A 7,222-nucleotide genomic window follows, 5' to 3' on the forward strand; every position below is an offset into this window, starting at 1 on the left:
AAAAATTATTGTCCATGAAAATCAGATTTGTAGACCAAACACCAGTGTCGTAGGTCTGAACTTTTTTTAATCGGGGCTTAACATGCTATAAATCCTATGAAAAAATAATGTATCCGCATTATGTTATGAAAAAGTAACTAATATTTAAAAATATATTTATTATCAACGTTAATTCACAAAATTTCCGTATATAGTCTAGTTGTAAGGCTTGTAATTAATGTGAAGCTAGAATTAGAACATAAAGAAGAGACACTAAATGGACCAGACATGCAATTATGACCCATATCAAGAGTTCACATTCTTCGTTATAATAATTTTCATCAAGGACGTTCTGTGGCTTGAGGAACAGATTAAACTGACGATACATTGTAAAGTATGGACATCGTATACGATGTGAACACTAAACTATGTTGTAAATCCCAGATAACAATGGAGCACTGCAGAGCAACAAAATTATGCTTTGTGCCCTGGGCCCATATAGAAATGAATATCCGAGAATTCGGTGAGACAGATTTTCGTGAATGTTCATGTATAGATAAAGCTGGTTCGCCATAAGTTCAACAAATGTCAGGTACATGCGTATATGTAACAATCTCAAAATCGGTGACGGTTTTCCTTGGGCACTTACGGTTCTCAATTGTTGAGGTGATGTGCTGCCGCCATACACACTACCGACGAAAAGAAGTTATGTGGAATTTTGCGGACGGCGATGTCTTCTGGACTTTCTACAAAAAGTGTGGTGATGAGTTCCGATATCAACGTGGTCATCCAGAGTCATAGTCGGGCTCGAAGATGGTGTATTGTATTACTAAAACCGGGTCAATATGAAAGAGCCAGTAAATACGGGTGAAGATCTTATTGTTATGTCGCTAAAAATAACTCACTGATGGTCTTCGCCAATAATACGGCAAATTTTAACAATCTTGCATCTTAGTTATTGTACTTGAAACGAAGAAGATGGATGTGAGAAGTGTGAAACGGAAGGCGAGTGGCCGAATACGGTGTATTGGGAGAATTTTAGAAAAGTGTAGTTCATCTGTAAAGGAGACGGCATGTAAGATGCTGGTGCGACCTATTCTTGGGTACTGCTTGAGTGTTTGGACTCCACGCCAGGTCGAAGCAATTCAGAGGCGGGCTGCAAGATTTGTTAGCGTTAGGTCCGAATAACACGCCGGTGGGTTAGAACAACACGCAAGTGTTACAGAGATGCTTTGGGATCCCAGATGGGAATCCCTGGAAAGAAGGCAACGTTCTTTTCGAGGAACCCTATTGAGAAAATATAGAGCACAGGCATTTGAAGCTGCCTGCAGCCAACATACATTTGAAGCTGCCTGCAGCCAACATACATTTCGCGTAAGGACCACGAAGATAAGATACGAGAAATTAAAGTAAAGGGTACCCTCCACCAAGTACCGTACGGTGGCTTGTGGAGTGTGTATGTAGATACAGATGTAGATAAGGCGATTGAGCTGAGATGTTGCAGAAGGGTGCTGAAAAATTAGATGGAAAATGAGGAGTTGACGAGGAACGGAATATATGTGGAAAATAAACTTTGAGAAGGGAGAGGATGATAGGATATGTTTTGAGACATTCGGGAATAGCTACCACATTATAAGGGGTACCCGAAGATGGAAAACAAATGTAGGAAATGCCAGAAATTAATGTACAACAAATATCTGAGGAGGTTTGCCAAGGAGAGAAAATAATGGCGAGCTGCATCAAACCAGACAGAAGACTAATAAAAATAAGGTGTAAACAGAATAAAAAAGGCAGCACAGGCGACACAAGTAATATACTGCAATAAAGCGTGATGGACAATAAAAGAAACTGCTGACCTGTAACGCCAAGGTTCCTCGGTGTTTGCCCCTACGCAAAGTCAGAAAGAAAGCAGCTTCTACCACAGGTAGCTAGTAGGCTGCACTCGTCAGGACCCGAACTGCTTCCGGAGCTTTCAGAAGCCGGTGTGTGGTGAAACTGCAGCCGCGACGCTACGACGCCGTATTTAAGCCTCTGAGGACGCAGCACAGCCTGTGACGCGTCAGACGCACACTGAGATAAAGGCGGCGCACCCAGGTCAGCTTCCTACACAAGTTATCTCTGGCCAACGAGGAGAATCTGCGATAAACGCATTATCTCACATTTCGTTGCGTCATTACTATTACTGCCTTCAGCTTGGAGACTGACATGATGCAGTTCTATCCAGTGCAAGACTCCTCGACACTGTGTAACTATGGCAACCTACAGGGTGTTTCAAAAATGACCGGTATATTTGAAACGGCAATAAAAGCTAAATGAGCAGCGATAGAAATACACCGTGTGTTGCAATATGCTTGGGACAACAGTACATTTTCAGGCGGACAAACTTTCGAAATTACAGTAGTTACAATTTTCAACAACAGATGGCGCTGCAAGTGTTGTGAAAGATATAGAAGACAACGCAGTCTGTGGGTGCGCCATTCTGTACGTCGTCTTTCTGCTGTAAGCGTGTGCTGTTCACAACGTGCAACTGTGGTGTAGACAACATGGTTTATTCCTTAGAACAGAGGATTTTTCTGGTGTTGGAATTCCACCGCCTAGAACACAGTGTTGTTGCAACAAGACGAAGTTTTCAACAGAGGTTTAATGTAACCAAAGGACCGAAAAGCGATACAATAAAGGATCTGTTTGAAAAATTTCAACGGACTGGGAACGTGACGGATGAACGTGCTGGATAGGTAGGGCGACCGCGTACGGCAACCACAGAGGGCAACGCGCAGCTAGTGCAGCAGGTGATCCAACAGCGGCCTCGGGTTTCCGTTCGCCGTGTTGCAGCTGCGGTCCAAGTGACGCCAACGTCCACGTATCGTCTCATGCGCCAGAGTTTACACCTCTATCCATACAAAATTCAAACGCGGCAACCCCTCAGCGCCGCTACCATTGCTGCACGAGAGACATTCGCTAACGATATAGTGCACAGGATTGATGACGGTGATATGCATGTGGGCAGCATTTGGTTTACTGACGAAGCTTATTTTTACCTGGACGGCTTCTCCAATAAACAGAACTGGCGCATATGGGGAACCAAAAAGCCCCATGTTGCAGTCCCATCTTCCCTGCATCTTCAAAAAGTACTGGTCTGGGCCGCCATTTCTTCCAAAGGAATCATTGGCCCATTTTTCAGATCCGAAACGATTACTACATCACGCTATCTGGACATTCTTCGTGAATTTGTGGCGGTACAAACTGCCTTAGACGACACTGCGAACACCTCGTGGTTTATGCAAGATGGTGCCCGGCCACATCGCACGGCCGACGTCTTTAATTTCCTGAATGAATATTTCGATGATCGTGTGATTGCTTTGGGCTATCCGAAACATGCAGGAGGCGGCGTGGCAGGCCTCCCTATTCGCCAGACATGAACCCCTGTGACTTCTTTCTGTGGGGACACTTGAAAGACCAGGTGTACCGCCAGAATCCAGAAACAATTGAACAGCTGAAGCAGTACATCTCATCTGCATGTGAAGCCATTCCGCCAGACACGTTGTCAAAGGTTTCGGGTAATTTCATTCAGAGACTACGCCATATTATTGCTACACATGGTGGATATGTGGAAAATATCGTACTATAGAGGTTCCCAGACCGCAGCGCCATCTGTTGTTGACAATTGTAACTACTGTAATTTCGAAAGTTTGTCTGCCTGAAAATGTACTGTTGTCCCAAGCATATTGCAACAAACGGTGTATTTCTGTCGCTGCTCGTTTAGTTTTTATTGCCGTTTCAAATATACCGGTCATTTTTGAAACACCCTGTATAACCACGAGCAGACACGGAGGAAGTTCGACTGCGACTCTGGCCGAAATATCGGTTTTATTCACTGACAGTTACTTTCAAACATGACGCGGAACCAGACCCAGAAAAACTATTTACTACAAACTACGGCAGTGAAGCCTATGCACAGACAAAAAAATGGCTCTGAGCACTATGGGACTTAACATCTGAGGTCACCAGTGCCCTAGACTTAGAACTACTTAAACCTAACTAACCTAAGGACAACACACACATCCATGCCCGAGGCAGGATTCGAACCTGCGGCCACAGCAGCAGCGCGGTTCCGGACTGAAGCATCTAGAACCGCTGCACAGACAACTTACATTCATTTCAACATTCTAGCTGTAGTGAAGCCTTGGTCGCATCTAGGATTTTCCACCAACACCTCCCTCTCTCAGCAAACTGACTATTCTTTGATGCTTCAGGATGTGTCATTTCAACAGACCCTTCTTATAGTCAAGTTGTGTCCTAAATTTTGTTTTCTTTGCAGTTCAGCTGGTGTCCTTCATTAGTTATACAACCTACACCATCCTCTCAAAAGGAATGAAAGTAAAGAAATGGACGCTAACTTGAAATAACTTTATACTGATCGACAATAATCTCACGAAAGGTATTAACTGCCAGATATAGACTCATACTTCAAGTTCTCTGCCGAAGGATTCAACTGTGTTCAGGGACGTAAGAAGTCTTGGAACATTCAGAATGCTTGTAGTTGCCGTAATAATTTTTTCTTCTTCAGTTTAGTATCCTGAACGGGTAAAATTCTCTGCTCTACTTTGAATAATACAGTGGTTATACAGCTTGCTGGAGAAACAAGTTGATTCGTCGATGGAACTGCAACTTTTCGGCAAAAGCTGAAACCTCGTTAAACTCATTAATCTCTCGCTATGAATCTCCCGGAATCCGTCGATTGGTATGATAGCGTAGTTAATGAAAATTGGATTCTACGTCCTCAAGAAGAGTTCATTAATCCACTCAGAAAAGAACAACAGTCTTCTTCCAAATAAAATTGACCATGTCTGCAGGTGCATGCTACCATGCATTAATCCGGGCGATCTATAGGACATCGCAGTGCTTCGTAAAAAGGAATTAAGGTTTAGATAAAAAAAATCATCAACACGTTCCTTTTTGGATATAAATCAGTTTTATTCTTCAGACAATCCCAACATAAATTCGAATAAATCTAACAGTGATTCGTTAGTATTAATGACTTAAACTTCCCTGAGATAAAAATTTTCGCCATGGCGGTTTACAACAATGCCTTGATTTTACAAAGACTCTCTTTGTAACAAATCAACTCAGTTCTCTGCATTTTAGTTCTCGCAGAAATGCGTCCGCTGCATTCCAGCTTGCTATTAACGTAGGTAATTCTCAGAATACTAGTAATGCTGCGAGTCTAAGAGTGCTGACCGTATTCGCAAGCATTTCACTTTGATTTAAAAATGTTCTTGATGGGTTGTGTCTTAATATCGTGCCAGTCCAACATTTGCCTGGAGTAATGCAGCAACTATACGTGACATGGATTCAACAAGTCGTATGTTCCCTGCAGAAATATTAAGCCACGCTGCCTCTATAGCCGTCAATAATGGCGAAAATGTTGCCAATGCAGAATTTTGTGCACGAACTGACCTCCCGATTATGTCCTATAAATGGTCGATAGAATCCTGTCTGACGATCTGAATGGGCAAATCATTCTCTTTAATTGTTGAGAATGTTCCTCAAACAAATCGCGAACAGCTGTGGTTCGGTGACATGACGCACTGTCATCCATAAAAATTTCATGTTTGTTTGGGAACATAAAGTAAATGGATGGCTGCAAATGGTCTCGATGTAGCCGAACACAGCCATTTCCAGTCAATGATCGTTTCAGTTGGACCAGGAGACACAGTCTATTGCATGTAAACATAACTCACATCATATGGAGCCATCACCAGCTTGCACAGTGTCTTGTTGACATCTTGCGTCCATAGCTTCGTGGGTCTGCGCCTCATTCCAATCATACCGTCTGCCCTTACCAACTGAAATCAGGACTCATGTGACCAGGCCACGGTTTTCCAGTCATCTAGGGTCCAACCGATATGGTCACGAGGCCAGGAGAGGCGCTGCAGGCGACGTCGTGCTATTAGCGACGGCACCCGAATCGGTCGTCTGCTGCCCTTTCCCATCAACGCCAGATTTCGCCGTACTCTCCGAACAGATACGTTCGTCGTATGCTCCACATTATTTCATTCAATGTTGCTTGTCTGTTAGCACTGACAACTCTACTTAAACGCTGCTGCTTTCGGTCGTTAATCGAAGGCCGTCGGTCACCGCGTTGTCCGTGCTGAGAGATAATGTCTGAAATTTGATATTCTCAGCATGTCTTGACACTGTAGATCTTGGAATGTTTAATTCCCTAACGATTTCCGAAATGGAATGTCCAACTCGTCTAGCCCCAACTGCCATTCCTTGTTCAAAGTCTGTTAATTATCCACGTGCGGCCATCATCACGTCAGGAACCTTTCCCCATGAAAGATGTGAGTGCAAATGACAACTCCGACAATGCTCTGTCCTTTTGTGCCTTGCGTACACGATATTACCGCCATCTGCTTATGTGCATATCGCTATCCCATGAAATTTGTCGCCTCATTGTAACATACTGTGCTCTTTGATGAAAAAGTTTCACAGCTGATGCACCACCAACTTCCGAACTCCTAAGGGAATCAGAAATCAGTGAGTAGGGGTTTAACGGGCGGGGGTCGTTGTGGTGCGGCGCGCCGGGTAGCTCGGTATTTGGGTCTGATGGAAAGCGTGTCTGGATGACCGAAGTGGTTAAGACAACCTTTCTAAAGAAGCGGAGCATCTGGTTTCGAGTCATAGTGTAAAGTGGTCATGTCATTTGGTTTTTGCATGTCACCGATGTGCACATTAGAGACAGAGCAAGTGATGTTACTGTTAAACAATCTTTTGTCTTGCTGTGGCATAGTCTTTGCGTCTGAGCAGTGTGATTCTTTATTAGTTGTACTGTGGTAGGTGATGGACGTATTTAGTAGCAGCTGTGTGGACTTGTGATTGTACACTCCTGGAAATTGAAATAAGAACACCGTGAATTCATTGTCCCAGGAAGGGGAAACTTCATTGACACATTCCTGGGGTCAGATACATCACATGATCACACTGACAGAACCACAGGCACATAGACACAGGCAACAGGGCATGCACAATGTCGGCACTAGTACAGTGTATATCCACCTTTCGCAGCAATTCAGGCTGCTATTCTCCCATGGAGACGATCGTAGAGATGCTGGATGTAGTCCTGTGGAACGGCTTGCCATGCCATTTCCACCTGGCGCCTCAGTTGGACCAGCGTTCGTGCTGGACGTGCAGACCGCGTGAGACGACGCTTCATCCAGTCCCAAACATGCTCAATGGGGGA

At 44.1% G+C, this 7,222-nt stretch overlaps 1 protein-coding gene across 1 annotated transcript in view; it reads right to left on the minus strand.

Moving 5' to 3' along the window:
• LOC126473723 (cytochrome P450 6k1-like) overlaps nucleotides 1–2,034 on the minus strand; it is an 81,330-nt gene extending 79,296 nt beyond the window's left edge. The window contains exon 1 of the mRNA XM_050100970.1: nucleotides 1,836–2,034. The gene's annotated coding sequence lies outside the window, so the exon portion shown is untranslated. The remainder of the gene's footprint in view (nucleotides 1–1,835) is intronic.
• Between the last annotated feature and the right edge of the window lie 5,188 nt (nucleotides 2,035–7,222).

Source organism: Schistocerca serialis, chromosome 4, assembly GCF_023864345.2.
Source record: "Schistocerca serialis cubense isolate TAMUIC-IGC-003099 chromosome 4, iqSchSeri2.2, whole genome shotgun sequence".
NCBI lineage: Eukaryota > Metazoa > Arthropoda > Insecta > Orthoptera > Acrididae > Schistocerca > Schistocerca serialis.